Below are 21,423 nucleotides of genomic sequence, written 5' to 3' on the forward strand. Positions count from 1 at the left end.
ACAATCTTAACTTCTCTATGATATTGTTCAATACGTACAAGAATAATAGTACTAATTTCATCGACGGTTGCCATGAGTTTTCATTAATTACTTTTTTGAAAAGAAAAAAATAAGGCCCCTTAGAATTGGTAGTAAAGGCTAATCAGTTATTTCTTTCATCGCTTCCAACATGTCAATGTTGAACTAATGGTACGTAAATGTAACTCGTTGTTCAAACAACTATTCGGAGTTTCTAAGGGTGAAGTACTACTAGTATCAGTCAACTTGTATAAACCCAGTCGCACGAAAGTGATTGGTAACAATATGTGACATTTTCAAAGACAACCCCAACCACAACAAAGGGTAAAAAAAAAAGGGCAAAAACAAGTAAATTAGTGGTACACGTGAATCATGCACCTCAGAAAAATAAGTGCCAAACATATTTTAGACTCCACTAGGATAGAACGATTTGATTTGGAGAAAGGATCTAGAAGAAGAATTTGAAATAACTCTAATTTGGAGTCATTTGAAATCCCCATATATAAGTTGCTCCATTTATAACAAAAAATAGGGGTTGGGAGTTGAAATTCCGTGGCAAATTCTTCAATACAAACAAATGCAAGAGATTTGTTATTATGGATTAAAAATCCCTCCTCCATATCCTTCTATCCAAATGGACCTTGAAATTATTTGCAAGAATTGTTTCTTTTCCATTTTTCAGCTAATTCATCAAGAAATTTTGTAGATGTACCATTTTCACTTAGCGAATTTGCAGCTGCATCCTTGAGATCCCTAATTCGACCACGAATCTCCTTTTCTTCTGCTTCACCTTCCATCAAACCCTTAACAACTCTAGCGACTTCATCTCTCACAATCAATCCATTTTCTCCCACACGAGGCCTCAAAGCCACCCTCACATCCTCATGTAGCATCACCGCATTCATCCCTTGTTCCGCGTAAAGCGGCCACGCAATCATCGGCACCCCACTGGAAACACTCTCGAGAACTGAATTCCACCCACAGTGCGTCAGAAAAGCGCAAATGGACTTGTGGGTCAGGATCTGGGCCTGTGGGGCCCACAACGGCACCACCAGGCCCCGATCCTGGGTCCTCTCCAGGAACCCTTGTGGCAGATAAGCCAGAGGGTCACCGGAGCTCTGAATGTCGAAATATGAAGCATTAGGGTTTGCGTTAGGGCATCGAAGAACCCATAAAAACCTTTGGCCACTCTTCTCCAACCCATGTGCTATCTCAACTATTTGATCATGTGATAAATCCCCACCACTCCCAAAAGAAACATACAAAACTGATCCATTGGGTTGTCGATCCAAGAACTTCACACTTATAGCATCGGATTCGTTAATCTCGGGATTACTTGAGCCCATTTTGATCAAAGGCCCGATTGCATAAACATCGGGCTTACCATTTTCCTTGACAAGCAAAGCCCGAACCGGGCCGGGCTCGAGTTCTTGAAAGGTGTTCACCACTATCCCTTCCGCCATTCGGTACCTCTTCGCATGACGAAGCACCCATTGATACGCGTCACTCGTCCGGTCCTGAACCGGCTGGATCAAATCCCGGCCGTGGATCGGAGCGCATCCCGGGATTTGAAGCTTCTCATGCACGTCACGGTACTCGGACAACACCGTTCGGTCCAGCTCCGGCAAGTGGAAGAACAAGGAGAGGGTCATGGCGGTGGAGGGGAAGAAGATGTAAGGAGGGATGTTGAGTTCGACGGCGGATTCGAAGGCGTCGGTGCCGAAGAGATCCACCACCAGGGCGGAGAGGCTCTTGGACGCGTGGAGGGACTTGACGGCGTCGTGGATTGACGGCAGAGAACGGGTGACGGTGACGGCGATGCGTGTCTCTGCTCTGACGTCCGGCGGTAAGTCGTCGAGGTTGACCGGGGGGAGGAGGAGGTAGTCAACGGCGGAGGGGAGGGCGGAGAGGAAGGTAGTTTGGGCGGTGGAGAGAGGGCCGTCGGTGGGGATGATGAAGGTGGTGGAGATGAAGTGGCGGTGGTGGAGTTTTTTGGCGAATTCGACTAAGGGGATGAGGTGGCCAATCCCTGGGGTGGGGAGAATGGCGATGTGGGGGTGGGGGTGGGGGCCGGGTGGGGGTGGGGGGTTTGTTTCCATGGATATATGCAGAAGAATATGAAGTGAAATTATCAATGAAGCCGAAGGTGTGTGTATGTTTTGACTTCTGTCTCTGTATATGTACAGAAAATATTTGATTTACGGGTAAATTACGAAAATCTCCTTGAACTTGAGCTAAATAACAAAATACTTCCCATCTATTAGTAATTATCAAAAATTCCCTAAGGTTTGTTTTTGTCTTACACGAACCCCTTACAGAGTTACTTTTCACGGATTCTTTTTATTTCAGGGAATAGATTTTCCACAATTTCAGATATTTTCTTTTATTTCTCAACTATTTAACAGAAGTTATAATAGAATGTACACGTTTTCTGTAAAAAAAATTGATCAACAGTTAATTAGATGGGAATATTAGTTATTGCGAATATGTGGACTGTTTTTCATTATTTACCTTATGTTTAGGTGTTTTTTTGTAATTCACCCTTGATCTATTGGGGGTGGGGGTTGGTAGAGTTGAAGTAATTAGTAAATCAATAAGAAGCCTCTTTAGTTAATTATTATTTTTTTTTTTTTAATTTAAACAATAAACAAATAAAATATAATGAAATGCAGTGTAAAATTACTTTAAGTAAATATAATGGTATAATTAAATAAACTTTATATAGTTTAATGTTTAAATCATATAATCAAATAAATTTAAATCATATAAATGACAAGAGAATATGTTTCTTTTAAAGAATTATGTTGTTAAAAGAAAATACTTGCAATATCACATTGTCGTCTGCAAATAGCATTCGAGAACATTTAATACCACCAATCCATTGACTTTAATAAGAAACTAGCATTTTTTTTCCCGTGCGATGCATGAAATATTATTTTAAAAGCGAAAAAAAATAATTATATTTTATATAACATTATTTTTTTTTAAATCTTACATATTAAGATTTATAAGCCAAATATATAGTTTAAGATTTAAAAAATAGTACTTCTATTTTCATCTCTTAAGATTTGAGACATATTGAGAAAAATAGGAGATTGATAATTGTTGAAAATTATAGTTAGAAAATTAGTAGAGAATAAATATTAAAAATAAATAATTACAGAAGTATAATTAGATTAGGATTCTTCACGGTTTAATTTCAATTTTGATAATTCTTAAAAATATAAGGGGAAATATGCAATACACCCCTTATTTAGAAAATATTTTGAACTAAACCCAATTGACTTTAAAGACTTTTCCCATAACCCACATTCCAATCTAAATTAGTGAGACCCCCCTTACCAGCCATGATAAGACTAAAGTGCCCTTGTGTGTTAGGGTTTTAATATAATACAATTTTATTTCTCCCTCAATTTCATTCTCTCGGTTCTCGCCTCTCTCTCTTTCATTCTCTCGCTATTTCTCTCTGTTACAGCTTTTTTTTTTTCTTTTTTTTTTTTTTTTTTTCTTCTTCTTCACATCTGTAGACCGCCGCCGCCGGAGTCACCCTTCAAACGCCGCCGCCGAAACCCGTTGCAGGAGGCCCTTCTCCGCCGATGTTGGAGATCGTCTCCCCCCTCGTCGAACACCACCACATCGACGCCTGGTACAATTGGCGGCGGCGCCTCCCCCACCTTGTCGCTGCCTCCGTCGGATTTCTATATGGAGATTTCCCTTCTCTCAACGCGGAATACCAATATATACTATATTAATTGGTAAATTTTATTTTTTATTTTTCTCGAATTAATTGTCGAACTAGCAATAGAATATGTCATGGATCTGGATTTTTAGTTCTATTATTTGTTTGTTATGAACGAATACATTGATTTTCAATTATTCTTGATTATATTAATTTTTGTGTTATTCTACATATCCTGAATGTTTAGATCTGGAAAATCTATTGAATTACGAGATTAGTCGGTTGTGGTGCAATGTATTTTACAGAGTAGTCACGTTTGACAGAGTAGTCATGTTTAACAACTTAGTTATATTTGTTTTTTTTTTTTTTTGTGGTGCTGCATATGTTCAACTGTGTAGTCATATTTAACAGAGAAGATCAAACGGAAGATTAAGTGCAGTCGGTGCAACCGAGTTGGATACCGCAACAAAAAAACATGTTCGATGGCCATTGTTGAAGGATCACATTAGTTATTTTCGTTTTTTCATAGTCCTTTTTTTTCTTTTTGCAATGTATTTTGCTGTTAATATTGCAAGTTTTTTCAAGTGCTGATTACTTGTAGTCACATTACGCAGTTGCTAGTCACATAATAGTCATATTCCCACTATCATGTTCAGTATGTTATACAAACTGTAGTCACATAATAGTCATATTCATGTTTCTACTGTCTGTTAATTATAATGTTTTACAAAGCACAGTCACATTCACATAGTAGTCATATTCTTACTGTTATATTAATAATTATGCTTCTACAATATGTTAATTACACTATTATGCACAGCGTAGTCACATAATAGCCATATTCAACTATAGTCATATTCGGAGTTGTAAATCTGTCGAGAAAAAAAAAATCAAATTTTTGTTTAAAAAAAATTAAAAAAATATATTTTTTTATTAAAAAAATATTAAAAAATAATAAATAATAAAAAAGTGGCTATAAAATCCGAAAATAATACAAAAAAAAATCCTATTTTTTGATTTGGTAGCAAATTTTTTGAAATTTGGAAGTAGATTTTTAGGAATTAGATTATTGTTATGGAAAGAGTGAAAAAAGGAATAATTGAGACTAATTATGTTAATTGACATAAGGGTAGAATTGGAAATACAAACTCTAGGGGGTTATCACAAAGAAAGATTTAAGGGTTGGACATATTACCATTTATTATCTATATGAGGGGTTTATTGCTAATGACCCCTTTTTTTAATAATTATCTAGTATTAACAAAATTCCTATTAATAAGGCAACTAAATCCCACGTTTTTTTTTAATAATTATCTACTATTTACAAAATTCCTATTAATGAGGGCCTAAATCCCGTTAATTAGGATTAATTAGTATAATTTATCTCAATTATTTCTTTTTTCTCTCTTTCCATAATAACAATTTAATTCCTAAAAATCGGCTTCCAAATTCCTAAAAATATGCTACCAAATAAAAAACAAAAGTATTTTCGGACTTTATTTTTTTATTTTTTATTTTTATATTATTTTCGGACTTTATTTAGCCATTTTTTATGTATTTTTATTTTAATATTTTTTAATAAAAATAATTTATTTATTTATTTTTTATTTTTTTTTTAACAAAAAATTGAAAATTTTCTCTCCACAGGTTTGCAACGCCGAATATGACTATAGTTGAATATGACTATATGTGACTATATTAATTGTAGTCATATTTTTTCTTTATATTGTTGTTTTTTATATTTTGAACTTAAAAATTCCGATTATATGGCATAGTCATGTTTACCAAATCATATAAAACAACGAAGATTCCCTATTGTTTACGAAAACAATTCAATCAATATAATATCCACACAAAAAAATCAATTTGAATCTACTTACTAGAAGTCAACTTGAAAACGAGAATATAGATTATATTCAACAATAGTCATATTCGAATATGACTACAGTCATATTCGAAAAAATACATAAATATGGCTATAGTCATATTCGAAGTCAAACTGCACCACTTATCAGCGACAAAGCCAACGAGGTCTTCATACACAAAATCACCCTGACATATCTTCACCCCTTACGAGCCTCCATACTTCAACACAATCATCAAGGTTGACGACATGATGTGCAGCACTACACACAAAAAAATGAGAATGTGACTACTATGTGACTACTTCTGATGAATAAATCTGCACTACTCTGTAAATGCAAATCACATAATATTATGTGAATTCAATTCAACCACAACAAACACATTGAAACCACAACAAACACATCGAAACATATCAGGTAACGCAAAAATACATAAATATGACTATAGTCATATTCGAACATGACTATAGTCCTGTTACTGCTATTGTTCAGACCTGGAAAAAAAATCGAAAAATATAAAAATAATGAAGGAGATTCATGGGGAGTCAACGACAACGGCGATGCTGGCGGCGGTGAAGGAAAGAGAGTGAGAGAGGCGGCGACGGTGGTGGTGGTGATGGACAAATCTGGAAAAAAAATTAAAAAAAAATGAGATAGATGACGAAAAAAAGAGAAAGCGAGCCTTACGTGGAAACGAAGGAGGAGGCGACGGCAACGAGCGATGACGATAATGGTTGTGTATAAATCTATGTGGCGACGATGGCGATGTAAATAGAGAGAAATCGAGAGAAACAACGAACACGAGAAAATAATAAATCACTAATCGAGTGAATCAACAATAGTCATATTCAAACCAGAGTAGTCACGTTGATGCTGCTGTTTCAGATTTTGAGAGAAAAAAAAAAGAAAAAATAAAAAATAACGAAAAGGAGGGAGGGGGAGGCGACGAAAACGACGGTGAATGACATAGAGAGTGGAGACGTGGCTACGGTGGCGGTGGTGAACAAATCTTAAAAAAAAAAAAAAAAAAAAAAAAAAAAAAAACTGAGAAATCGAGAGAAAATGAAAAAGTGAAATCTCCATGTAATGCATACGACGAAGGGCGGCGACGAGGTGGTGGAGGCACCGCCGCCACCACTTGTACAGATGAGGGCCTCTTTCATTAGATTTCGACCGACCGGCGGTTGAAAGGTATTTTTTGCTCCGGCGATGACGAGTGCACGAACAACGGTGGCTATGGTGAGTGGACTACGACGGTGGTGTGAAAAAGATGCAGGAGGGCGCCGACGGTATACAGATCTGCAGAAAAGACGGAAAAAGAAAAAAAGAAAAAAAAAAAAAAGACGATAGATTGAGAACGAGAGAGAGAGAGAGAGAGAGAGAGAGAGAGAGAGAGAGAGAGAGAGAAAGAGAGAGGGAAGAATGAAAGACTGAAATAAATTAAATCACGTTAAAAACCTAATCACATAAGGGCACTTTAGTCTTATCATATCTGGTTAGGGGGGTCTCACTAATTAAGAATGAAACTTGGGTGTAGGCAAAAGTCTCTAATAGTCAATTGGGTTTAGTTCAAAATATTTTGCAATTGAGGGGGGTATTGCATATTTCCCCTTAAAAAAAACGTGAGTAGTATAAGGGTAAGATTGTAAATAAATATTTTAGGGGGTTTTCACAAAGGAAGAATTATGGCATGGACATATCACTATTTTTTATCTATAGAAGGGGTGTATTGCTAATGACCCCTTTTAGTATATTGTCTTGTCCGATCCGTATGAGCTGGTAGTTAATACTTAATAGAGCATAAGAGGAAACCAATCCTAAATATTATAATTGAATTATTCAATATTCATTTCATATTTGAAATAATATTTTAATATTAATTAAAATATATTTACTCCAACCATGGTGATCAAATTAATTATCAATTGAGAGTTTATGAATTAATTTTATTTGTCTTTGTCACATGTCAATTTTTCATTGGATGTTTAGATATTTATATTTTTGATAACTCAATTTTCAGCAAGTATATTTATATTCCAAGAATTGAATTATTAAGATAGAACCCTAATTATTTGATAATCACACTAAAGTTAAAAATTTCTATTTTTCAGTGTGTAAATAATGGTTAAAGGTTTGATTAGCCATTGGAGTTGCTCTAAGAATATATTCTTCACGTGATTATAATTTACAGAAATAGTCAACTACGAAAGGCTTTCTTCATTAAATACCATGCACCTTTGATTTCAACTTCAGAACCAGTGGAAAAAAAATGGAGTGGATTTTAACAATGTTTTCAGCGATTGTATTTGTTTATCTCCTTCAGAAACTGCTCGGCCTTGCGAAAAAGAAGAAGAAGAATCCACCGGGCCCAGTCGAGCTTTCGATTATGGGCCACCTCCACCTCCTGGGGAAGAATCCCCACCAGGATCTACACCGCCTGGCCCAAAAACACGGCCCAATTATGGGTTTCCGGTTCGATTTTGTTGGGAAAATTAGTTAAAAATTGAGTTATGAACATTTTTTTATCAATATTATTGTACGTATGGTCTAATTGATTATACAAATCAATTTTGGATTAGAATAATATAAAACTAATTTTGTGGTGAATGAAAAATTACTAGTCCAAAATATAAGGAAAATGGGATTTTGAGCTATCCCACATTGGAAAAGTAGAGAAGCTGTATATATATATCTAAATGTTGGGACAAAGGGTCACGCCCTTTGGGCATTCAACTTTGTATGGATAAAGGCCGGTATGTTATGTGTTTCGATACATGCGCGCGCCACCGCCGTCGGCCTGCTCGCTCGTTCGTTAGGATCGGATTTGATTTGGCCTTGAGCCCAAATCACTACATTACTTTTTTGGGCCAAAAACATTAGGTCATGGGCCGTCAACCCATTGGACTCTCGAATGGTCTGACTGGTTTGAATTGGTGCGGCCAAGCCAATGCAAACCAATCGGCTCAATCCGAAATGGTGCAACCATTCCCAATCGGCTCAACGCGAGAAATGGTGCAACCATTCGGCCAAAAATGTACATTTTTACTCCAAATGACACTACTTTTTAAACCTTATAAATAGACCCCGTATTTCTCATAATTCCTCACTTCAATCCAAAAACAACCTACTGCATATTTAGCCTACCCTTCACAGATTCTCTCGAAAATTCTACACAAAGTACAGTTCGTCGTACTTGGGATTTGGAGTGCTCCTATTCCAAGCCTTGCCGTTGTATCTTGGGAGACGATTTCCGTTCAAGCCGTTAGCACCGTTGCGGGGAAATTTCGTCTTCGCCTCGGCAAATATTCATTACTAGCAGATTTATTCCAACAATCTTAAGACGAAATCACAATCTGCAAAATGGCCGAAGGAGACAACAACGACAACAACACCTGCCGCAAAACCAGAATGTTGATCCACCAACCCAAGGAGTGCAGCCATCGAATGTTCATGTTTCTCCTCCAAATGGTGTTGTTCCACCTCCGGTTTTACCACCAACGTTTCGTCCAGCCCCATACCCTCATGTCGCCACTCATATAGAAAAACCAGAGAAGTTCAAAGGTATCGATTTCAAACGTTGGCAACAAAAATCGCTCTTTTACCTCACCACTATCAACTTGGTTATTTTCGTTACGGAAGCACCTCCCAAGAGTTGTGTGGGATGCTTGGAACTGTGGGAGTCCTTAGAAAAGAAGTACAAAACCGAAGATGCCGGGTTGAAGAAATTCATCGTCGGGAAGTTTTTGGACTTCAAAATGGTGGATACCAAGACTCTTATGAGCCAAGTCCAAGAGTTGCAACTCATCATGCATGATATTCATGCCGAAGGAATGAGGTTGAGTGAATCCTTTCAAGTTGCTGCAATGATTGAGAAACTACCACCGCTTTGGAAGGATTTCAAGAATTATCTCAAGCACAAACGCAAGGAAATGGGGCTTGAAGATCTTATTGTGAGGTTAAGGATTGAAGAAGATAATCGAAAGTCCGAGTCCAAAACCGTCAAGCAGCAAATGGAGGCTAAAGCACACCTTATGGAACCAAACATGCAGGTTAGCAAGAAAAGGAAGGCTCAAGGAAGTGTTAGTGGCGGTGGAAATGGAAGCAACAACGGCAAAGGAATGGAAGCCATAGAAATTCAAGTTCAATGGAACGTGTCACAATTGCGGCAAGCGAAATCACATGGCAAAGGATTGTCGTCAACCCAAGAAGCAAGCTAACATGGTCGAAGACAAAAGTGTTCCTATCGACATGTCCAATCTCAACTTGTGTGCCGTAGTCTTTGAAGCTAACTTGGTGGACAATCCCAAGGAATGGTGGCTCGATACGGGTGCAACTCGCCACATATGCTCCAACAAGGAGTCGTTCTCCTCCTACACTCCAATCAACGGTAAAAGAGTGCTCATGGGAAACTCTGCAACCTCGGGCATTGTAGGCATAGGAAAGGTTATTTTGAAGCTCACCTCCGGGAAGGAGCTCACTTTGGTTAATGTACTGCACGTTCCGGACATTCGTAAAAATTTAATTTCCGGAACGCTGCTCACTAAGGCTGGTTTTAAGTTAGTTCTTGAGGCTGAGAAATTAATTATCACCAAGAATAGTTGTTTTATAGGGAAAGGCTATGTTGATAACGGCCTTGTTAAGATGAATGTAATGACGCTTGTTCACAAGCTTGATGATAATAAAATTACTAATTCTATGTACTTGATAGAGTGTTCTAAATTATGGCATGTTAGATTAGGACATCTGAATTTTAAAACACTTCAAAAATTAGTAGACTTAGAGCTACTACCTCATCTTAAATTCGATTCTCAAAAGAAATGTGAAACTTGTGTAGAAGCAAAAAGGACCAAATTGTCATTTAATTACGTTGAAAGAATAACGGAACCTCTAGATTTAATTCACAGTGATATTTGTGATTTAAAATTCGTGCAAACTAGAGGAGGAAAGAAATATTTTATTACATTTATTGACGATTGCACTAAATATTGTTATGTGTTTTTGCTAAGGAGCAAAGACGAGGCCTTGGAAACTTTTAAAAGCTATAAAGTTGAAGTGGAAAATCAACTTGGGAGAAAAATCAAAATGATTCGAAGTGATAGAGGTGGAGAATATGGTGCTCCATTTGATGAATTTTGTTCTCAAACCGGCATTATTCATCAAACTACGGCACCTTACTCACCCCAATCAAATGGTGTTGCTGAACGCAAAAATCGGACTCTTAAAGAAATGATGAATGCAATGTTACTAAATTCGGGTTTACCCCAGAATTTGTGGGGGGAAGCACTCCTCTCAGCCAATCATATTCTTAATAAGATTCCGCACCGAGAAAAGAAAGAAACGTCTTATGAATTATGGAAAGTTCACAAGCCGTCCTATAAATATTTAAAAGTATGGGGGTGTTTGGCTAAGGTAGAAGTACCTAAACCAAAACAAATAAAAATTGGGCCTAAAACTGTTGAATGCATCTTTATTGGTTACGCAAACAACAGTAGTGCATCTCGATGTTTAATACACAAGTCTGATGTTCTTGGTATGAATGAAGGCACAATCATTGAATCAAGAAATGTTGCATTTTTTTAGGATAGATTTCCCTATAAAGAAAAATCAGCAACTAGTTCTAACAAAAGAACATATGAAACTGCTAATGGTGGTCTTCAAAGTGATGAAGAACCTAGACGAAGTACTAGGGCAAAAATTGCTAAGTCCTTTGGACCGGAATTCCTAACATATACTATGGAAAATGATCCAAGGACCATAAAGGAAGCTTTCTCCACTTCTGAAGCGCCGCTTTGGAAAGAAGCAATCAATAGTGAAATTGATTCGATTATGCAAAATCATACGTGGGTATTGGTTGATCTACCTCCGGGAAATAAACCGTTGGGCTGTAAATGGATTCTCAAAAGAAAGTACAAAGCCGATGGCTCGATTGATAAATACAAGGCAAGATTAGTAGTCAAAGGATTTAGACAAAAGAAAGGTCTAGATTTCTTTGATACTTATTCGCCCGTAACGAGCATCACATCAATTAGAGTACTTCTAGCAGTTGCTGCTTTGCACAATCTAGAAATTCACCAAATGGACGTCAAGACAGCCTTTTTAAATGGTGAATTAGAAGAAGAAATATACATGGAACAACCCGAAGGGTTTGTTGCTCATGGACAAGAGTCCAAAGTATGTAAACTTGTGAATTCACTTTATGGACTAAAACAAGCTCCCAAGCAATGGCATGAAAAAATTGATAGAGCAATACTAGCAAACGATTTTAAAATAAATGAGTGTGATAGATGTGTATACATTAAAAACACACCAAATAAATTTTTGCTTATATGTCTCTATGTGGATGACATGTTAATTATGGGCAGTAATCATGAGATAATCGTGAAAACTAAGAAAATGTTATTGACACATTTTGACATGAAAGATATGGGTCTAGCCGATGTAATTTTGGGAGTAAAAATTATCAAAGATGACAATGGACTAGTTCTTACTCAATCTCATTATATTGAGAAAGTACTACGAAAGTTTAAAATGTTTGATAGTCCACCTGCTACGACCCCAATCAATTTGAAAATTCACTTAGCCAAAAATCGTGGAGAACCAATGGATCAAGTGGAATATTCTCAAATCATAGGCAGTCTAATGTACGTCATGAACTGCACTCGTCCGAACATTGCTCATTCGGTTAGTAAATTAAGTAGATTTACAAGCAATCCTGGAAATGACCATTGTAATGCACTAACTAGAGTACTTAGATACTTGAAATATACTGTAGATTTTGGTTTGCATTATACGAGATATCCATCTGTACTAGAAGGATACAGTGATGCTAATTCGATATCCGATACTAAAGATTCAAAATCCACTAGTGGTTACGTTTTCACTATAGGTGGAGCTGTTGTGTCATGGAAATCTACAAAGCAAACATGTATAGCTCGATCCACAATGGAATCGGAGTTCATAGCTTTAGATAAAGTTGGAGAAGAAGCGGAATGGCTTCGTAATTTCCTAGAAGATATTCCGTGTTGGAATAAACTAGTGCCGTCAATATTGATACATTGCGATAGTCAATCAGCAATTGGAAGGGCACAAGGCAACATGTATAATGGTAAGTCTAGACACATTCGTCGCTGACATAATACCATAAGGCAATTGATCTCAAATGGAGTAATTTCTATAGACTATGTAAAGTCTACAGACAATTTAGTGGATCCATTGACAAAAGGTTTACCAAGAGATCAACTACAATGCCTATCTAGGGGAATGGGATTAAAACCCATCAATTAAGGACAATCTTAGTGGTAACCCAACCATGCTGACTGGAGATCCCAAGAACTGGTTCAAAAGGGACAACTAATGATGGAGCTCTAACCAACAATTGGCAAGATGATCCTATCCAAGTCCCAACCGGACCAGTAACGAGGAGCCGAGCTAAGCAATTCAAGAAGAAGCTTGCTGCATTGATCCAAAATGTCTTAACTAAGAAAGCTTCATTCAATGGTGATAAACAAGGGTGGATTATGCATATTCAAGTGGCGGAGTCACCGGACAAGTGTGCGAACCATCCGGGCTAAAGATCAGTCCAAGTTGAGCAAATAAGAGCAAGCAGGATGAAGACCAAAGCCCACCCTACCTTAAATACGTGGGTTCATCTCTAATCAGCTCATATTAGTGTGTTTATGGGCCTATTCTATTAAGGCCCTCTTTAATTTCGTGGCTCACTTGTTTAGAGCCTTTATTAAGTAGATTTAGGGTTTTATTTTCATTTCTTGAAGACTATGTTTTGGGGGCTATATATATGCCTTCTTATTCATTGTGAAACACAGCTTTTGATCATTAATTAAATTGTGAGATTATTCTCTCTAGTTCTTTAAGAACTCTTCGAACATATCGGAGGATTCCGTACGTTCACCCGACTTATCAATCAATCTTCCACAATTGATTGTGGCGTCATCACATACCAAGGTTCTTGTCTCTTTATAGACAACGGGTCGCGGTTCCACCCCCTTTTGATTCCTTCTTTTGGACGGTCTTGGAGTTGATAACCGAAGTATTGTTATCGGGTCTCGTCACATGGTTGGCGTGGTTCATATCATTTGGTAATCAGAGCCATCTTCCAAGAAGGTTTCGTCTATCCTTTGAGTCTTTTGCTGTTTCTGTTTCGTTTCTTTCCGTATTCCATATCTTTCTTCCTTCTAGCTAGTGTCATCTCTTCTTCTTTTGTTTTGTTTCCGTCATCACATCTGTTCTTGAGTCATTAAATTCGTCCAGTATCTTGTTCGTCTTGAGTCTATTGTCCAAAAAAAAAAAAAAAAAAAAAAAAAGAAAAAAAATCTGAAAAAAAAAAAATCCGAAAAAAAAAAGGAAAAGAAGCAAAATTCGAAATTATTTGAAAGGAATAAATTCCTTGTTGGTATTATAAGTAGTTGGAAAGGATCCGAATACTGCATCTTAAGTTAGGAAAGGTATATTTTGTTTCCTATCCTCGGGATCCTTGAATATCTTCTCTATAACTCCATATCTACTTCCTTCCTACACTCTTTTGTTTCCTATAATATTAATTTCGAAATTCAAACAAAATAAATTACTCGTGACTATCCAAAGGTCATTAAATTCTGCTCATATTCTATTTCGATTCAAGTTCATCGTTCATCTTCTCTATCAATTCCTGATAATTCGTGGTGAACTGTTGCTGAAAATTCTGATATTTGTTTGGTGAGTTTGATTGGGACTATTGAGAATTTGAGAGGAAAAAGGCAAGAGTGGTGAGTTCATAAGAGGGTAAAAGCCAAAATTGATTGTGTGCAAACACGAGTGATCTTGAGCGATATCCATTTATTGAGTGAAACACGTAAGGGAGTGTGTGAGGTCCATATTTTCTTTCTAACATTGTTTTGCAGGAATCATGTCTAACAATCAAACAAATTTGGAAGACACACATAGGGACGTTGATCCAAAGTTTATGATGGAGGCGTTGATGAGTGAGATGAAGAGATTCGTTAGGGAAGAGATGGAGCAGATTCATGAGCGGATGGATCAAATGGAAAACTCACGGCAAGAGTTTCCTCAAACCATTCCTAACGTGCAAAGGAGAGGACAAGCTCCACCTAGAGAGGCTAGGGCAGAAGATGATGAGTATTACAGTAATGATTTCGACGACCAAGATTCTGTTGCTGTAAATCGAAGGTTTGGAGCGAGGGTTCGTGATGCTCGAAACCGCGAGGATAACAATTTGGGAAACATAAAGGTGAATATACAATCGTTTCACGGCAGAAACGATCTTGAAGCTTACATTGAGTGGGAGCGAAAGATGGAGCTGTTGTTTGATTGTCACAACTACTCGGAACACAAGAAAGTGAAGTTGGCAGCGATTGAATTCTCCGATTATGCTATCATTTGGTGGGATCAATTGGTGCTGAATAGGAGGAGAAATAGGGAGAATCCAGTGGCAACTTGGGACGAGATGAAATCCCTAATGAGAAAGCGGTTCGTGCCTAGCTACTACTTCCGAGAGTTGTATCAAAAGCTATAGAATTTGAAGCAAGAAAATCGGAGTGTTGAAGAGTACTTTAAGGAGATGGAAATTTCAATGATCCGAGTAAATATATAGGAGGATCGGGAGGCTACTATGGCAAGGTTCTTGGCAGGGCTGAATAGAGAGATTGCTAACGTAGTGGAGTTGCAACACTATGTTGAGATGGAGGACATGGTACACATGGCCATCAAGATTGAGAATTAGCTCAAGCGGCGGGGTAACAATCCACGATCAGCCCCTAGTTCGAGTTCATCTTGGAGGCATAATGTTGTTAGCAAAGATGAGAAGCCAGCTATGACTAAACCCAAATTCGAGCCAAAGCAAAACACTACCAACCATGCAGTCCAAGGTAAAATCGATTCTAATACAATTCGGAATCGTGATATAGAGTGTTTTAAATGCCATGGCAGGGGTCACAAAGCAAACCAATGTCCAAACAAGAGAGTTATGCTGTTGCGTGATGATGGTGGGTTTGAGACCGAAGAAGAGGAGGATTCCACACCACCACAAGAGGATGATGGAGAAGAAAAATATGTAGCACATGGTGAACTATTGGTTGCAAGAAGAGCTCTAAACGTGCAAGCAAAGGGAGATGAAGAAGCACAGCGAGAAAACATCTTCTACACTAGATGTCATGTTCGAGACAAGGTGTGCAGTATGATCATTGATGGAGGGAGTTGCACTAATGTTGCTAGCACTACGATGGTGGAGAAGTTAGGGCTGCCTACAACCAAACATCCACAACCATATAAGCTGCAATGGCTTAATGATAGTGGAGAACTGAGGGTGAACAAGCAAGTGTTAGTAACATTTCGCATTGGAAAGTATGAAGATGAGGTACTGTGTGATGTTGTTCCGATGCAAGCTGGACACTTGTTACTTGGTCGACCGTGGCAATCTGATCGACGGGCCAAGCATGATGGTTTGACCAACAAGTACTCATTTGCGTTCAACCAAAGAACAATCACTCTAGTTCCTTTAACGCCGCAGCAGGTCCATGAGGATCAAGTGAGGTTACAAAAAGAGAGTGATCAAAAGAAAATGAGTGAGAGTACAAAAGAAAGTGAGAGTGAGGCTGAGAAAAACAAGAGAGAAAATAAAAAAGTGAGTTCGGCCAATGAGAGAAAAGAAGAGGGAAAAACAAGTTTATATGCGAGGGCGAGTGATGTGAAGAGAGCTATGCGTTCGAATCAGCCGATGATTGTACTTATGTACAAGGAGGCCTTTTTGAACACTAACAACGTTAACTCTTCTTTGCCTAGTTCTGTTGTTTCTCTTTTGCAGGACTTTGATGATGTATTCCCAGAGGAGCTACCACCGGGGTTGCCACCAATTCGAGGCATTGAACATCAAATTGACTTTGTGCCAGGAGCTTCTATTCCAAACCGACCAGCCTACCTAAGCAATCCCGAGGAGACTAAGGAGATACAAAGGCAGGTCACGGAATTGATGGAAAGAGGGCACGTGAGGGAGAGCATGAGTCCGTGTGCTGTTCCGGTACTATTGGTGCCTAAGGCAGATGAAAAGTGGAGAATGTGTGTCGATTGCCGAGCAATCAACAATATAACGGTAAAGTATCGTCATCCTATTCCACGCTTAGATGATATGTTAGAGGAATTGCATGGTGCTTGTGTGTTTTCGAAAATTGATTTGAAAAGTGGGTATCATCAAATAAGAATGAGAGAGGGTGATGAATGGAAAACTGCTTTCAAAACAAAGTATGGTTTATATGAGTGGTTAGTTATGCCGTTTGGGTTAACTAATGCCCCTAGTACTTTCATGCGATTAATGAACCATGTTTTGCGATCATTCATTGGTAAATTTGTTGTAGTTTACTTTGATGACATTCTTATCTATAGCAAAAATCTGGATGATCATGTTGTGCATTTGAAATCCGTTTTACATGCGCTTAGGGAAGAGAAGTTGTATGCTAATTTGCAGAAATGTACATTTTGCACGGATAAGCTTGTCTTTCTTGGTTTTGTTGTGAGTGCACAAGGTATTCAGGTTGATGAAGAAAATATTCGAGCTATCCAAGAATGGCCAAGTCCGACTAGTGTAGCGGATGTTCGAAGTTTTCATGGCCTTGCTGGTTTCTATAGGAGGTTCGTGAAGGATTTTAGCACTATTGCAGCACCAATGACCGAGGTGATAAGGAAGAACGTGGTGTTCAAGTGGGGGGATGAGCAAGAGAAAGCATTTCAATTAATTAAGGAGAAGTTAACCAAAGCTCCTTTGCTTGCTCCGCCAAATTTCGCGAAAACATTCAAGATCGAGTGCGATGCTTCCGGAGTAGGCATAGGCGCTGTTTTGATGCAAGAGGGACGACCGATTGCATATTTTAGTGAGAAGTTGAGTGGGGCAGCCTTAAACTACCCGACTTATGATAAGGAGTTGTATGCCTTGGTTCGAGCTTTAGAGACATGGCAGCATTATCTTTGGCCTAAGGAGTTTGTGATTCACACGGATCATGAATCGTTGAAGCACTTGAAGGGACAACACAAGCTGAACAAGAGGCATGCCCGATGGATGGAATTCATTGAGACATTTCCTTATGTCATCAAATACAAGCAAGGTAAAGAGAACATTGTGGCTGATGCATTGTCTCGAAGGTACACCTTAATCTCTACTCTTAATGTTAAATTACTTGGTTTTGAACAAATTAAGGAGTTGTACATTCAAGATGCAGATTTTGGTACTGTATATCAAGCATGTGAAAAGGGTGCATATGATAAGTTCTATAGGCATGAGGGATTCTTGTTTAGGGAAGATAAACTCTGCATTCCTATGTGTTCTATACGTGAATTACTTGTGCTTGAATCGCATGGGGGAGGTCTTATGGGTCATTTTGGGTTCGAAAAGACATTACACATGCTGAAAGAACACTTTTATTGGCCACACATGAAGAGAGATGTTGAGAGAATTTGTGGTAGGTGTGTTACATGTCGTCAAGCTAAGTCTCGAGTACAGCCCCATGGTTTATACACACCATTGCCTATTCCCAATGAACCGTGGGTTGATATTTCTATGGATTTTGTGTTAGGTTTGCCTAGGTCAAAACATGGTAGGGATTCGATCTTTGTTGTCGTTGATAGATTTTCTAAAATGGCACATTTTATACCATGCCACAAAACTGATGATGCGTCGCATGTTGCTGATTTGTTCTTTAAAGAAGTTGTTAGATTGCATGGCATGCCTAGGACAATTGTTTCTGATCGTGATTCTAAGTTCTTGAGTTACTTTTGGAAGACCTTGTGGTGTAAGCTAGGAACAAAATTATTATTTTCTACTACTTGTCACCCACAAACCGATGGTCAAACTGAAGTAGTAAATAGGACTTTGTCTGCCTTGTTGAGGGCTATTATCATGAAAAACATTAAAACATGGGAAGAGTGTTTACCACATGTTGAATTTGCATATAATCGAGCTGTTCATTCTGCTACTAAGTTTTCACCGTTTGAAATTGTTTATGGTTTTAATCCTTTAACTCCAATGGATTTAACTCCACTACCTTTATCTGAGCGTGTTAACTTGGATGGAAAGAAAAAGGCTGAACTTGTGAAGCAGATTCATGAAAAAGCAAGGCTCAATATGGAGAGGAGAACAGAACAATATGCAAAGCAAGCGAACAAGGGACGTCGCAAGTTGATTTTTGAACCTGGAGATTGGGTTTGGCTGCACATGAGAAAAGAACGATTTCCAGTACAAAGGCGTTCTAAGTTGCTGCCGAGAGGAGATGGTCCTTTTCAAGTTCTTGAGCGAGTGAATGACAATGCGTATAAGCTGGACTTGCCATGTGACTATAATGTTAGTACCACCTTCAATGTTGCTGATTTGAGTTATTTTGATGTAGGTGATGATTTGAGGACAAATCCTTTTCAAGAGGAGGGGAATGATGGAGCTCTAACCAACAATTGGCAAGATGATCCTATCCAAGTCCCAACCGGACCAGTAACGAGGAGCCGAGCTAAGCAATTCAAGGAGAAGCTTGCTGCATTGATCCAAAATGTCTTAACTAAGAAAGCTTCATTCAATGGTGATAAACAAGGGTGGATTATGCATATTCAAGTGGCGGAGTCACCGGACAAGTGTGCGAACCATCCGGGCTAAAGATCAGTCCAAGTTGAGCAAATAAGAGCAAGCAGGATGAAGACCAAAGCCCACCCTACCTTAAATACGTGGGTTCATCTCTAATCAGCTCATATTAGTGTGTTTATGGGCCTATTCTATTAAGGCCCTCTTTAATTTCGTGGCTCACTTGTTTAGAGCCTTTATTAAGTAGATTTAGGGTTTTATTTTCATTTCTTGAAGACTATGTTTTGGGGGCTATATATATGCCTTCTTATTCATTGTGAAACACAGCTTTTGATAATTAATTAAATTGTGAGATTATTCTCTCTAGTTCTTTAAGAACTCTTCGAACATATCGGAGGATTCCGTACGTTCACCCGACTTATCAATCAATCTTCCACAATTGATTGTGGCGTCTTCACATACCAAGGTTCTTGTCTCTTTATAGACAACGGGTCGCGGTTCCACCCCCTTTTGATTCGTTCTTTTGGACGGTCTTGGAGTTGATAACCGAAGTATTGTTATCGGGTCTCGTCACATGGTTGGCGTGGTTCATATCAACTAAGCTAAGAAAATTCAGTCGAGCACTAAGGAACTCATTCTTAACTCATTCCCGCGAAAGATAATAGTGCTACCTGCATAAAGGGTAAAGGATAAGAAAACGCTTTTAATGATTCTAAAACCTTATAATAAAGGTGAGGCATTGGCAGGATACATTTAATAGGAGATCACATATGTAAGTGTATGAAGTGAGGGCCGCTTCAAAAACTTGACAAACAATTATGAATCCAAGATGTGTGTCAATGGCCAAAACGGACACAATCATGAGAGCTAAGGAAATGTGAGAATAGTATTGTGTGGGTTGCATTGTCTTGGTTTACACGAAAATCTGACAGTTCAAGACATCGCGTTCACTACTCAGCCTAGTAAATCCGATGTGTTGGGATCGGGCACGTGTACGCAGCGGGATACAAAATTTTGTATTTTATTTATATAAAGTAATTTATATAAACAAACACGTGCACAATGATTACAATTAATTGCGTACATTTTCTCTTCCAATCACCGACAAACATGCTCGCATATATAATTAATTTAAATGACATAAATTAAATCATCATAACATGCTCGCAAAATTAAATCAAATAATTAACATGCTCAACGAACGATTCACATTAACACATAATCGAACATATAGATTCATGTGATTCAATAATCAATTAACATACATTAATCTCAATTAATATAAATTAATTAATACATGTATATTAATTAGGGAAAACGATATGTTACCCTTGAAGTGTGAATCGAATGAAGACTCGAGAAGATGGCTAGGTGCTCTTCCCACTCATACTGATCCAACCTGTTTGCTGATCTGAAATTACAGCTCTGCTCCGACTTTAATATCTCCATGGTTATCTACTGGATGGACAATTTCTTCTAGAACATTGTAGATTTATGAGTCTTGCAACTTCTATCAACATTTCACGTCCATCTGATAACCGGTTGATTTATAGCGAATTTTCTCGCCGGACTGCATAGAAAATCCGAGAGCAGTTTTCCAAAATTGCCTTCTCGCGTCACCGGCTTGTGGCGGCCCGTGGGGACGACCCTGGTGGCGGCATAATAATCTTCCTCCTCTTAGGTTTCACCTCGTATATTCAATCCACTATCCACGCAGCACTAGATACGTGATAGACTAAGAAGAACGAAGGGAAAAAGAAGATGCCGATGCGGCGCGGCGCGGCGGCTAGTGGCGGAAGTAGGGTTTCGGCTACAAGGTGGACGGCCGTGAGAAGAGAAGCTAGGGTTTCAAGCTTGTGTTATGTCGTCTTTTGTGTGTCTTTCACAAGACATATAAATCCTATTTATACGCTCACTGTGAAAACCCTAACAGACCTTAAGTTGGGCTAGGCCCAACAGCTTAAGTCACTCTCTTTCTCTGCTCGTTTCTAACAAACGAATGGTCACAATAATATAACAATTATATTTTGACAACGAGAACAAATTCTCGTCGATACGAGTACCACTTTGCAATTTACCAATTTCCCAAATTGGAAACCCTAATTTAGGACCTGCCAAATCGGGAAACTTCCCAATATAGAAAGTTAAAATTTCCGTCGGATTCTTTTCCTCTACTTATTCTCATCTGTAATTAACAATTACGAATGTTGGACTCAATCACATTGACTTCCAATTGCACTAAGATTAACTAATTAATCTTAGCTCATTGCATTAAGGATCTCAAGTACACGAGC

The 21,423-nt window shown here is 38.2% G+C and overlaps 1 non-coding gene across 1 annotated transcript; it reads right to left on the reverse strand.

Annotated features, from left to right (window-relative positions):
- Positions 1 to 257: 257 nt before the first annotated feature.
- LOC105969679 (hydroquinone glucosyltransferase) lies at positions 258 to 2,260 on the reverse strand. Its single transcript, XR_016028982.1, has one exon. It is a non-coding gene; the product is annotated as a hydroquinone glucosyltransferase (transcript).
- Between the last annotated feature and the right edge of the window lie 19,163 nt (positions 2,261 to 21,423).

Source organism: Erythranthe guttata, chromosome 2 (genome assembly GCF_056151865.1).
Source record: "Erythranthe guttata isolate IM_541 chromosome 2, IM_541, whole genome shotgun sequence".
In the NCBI taxonomy this organism is placed as follows: domain Eukaryota; kingdom Viridiplantae; phylum Streptophyta; class Magnoliopsida; order Lamiales; family Phrymaceae; genus Erythranthe; species Erythranthe guttata.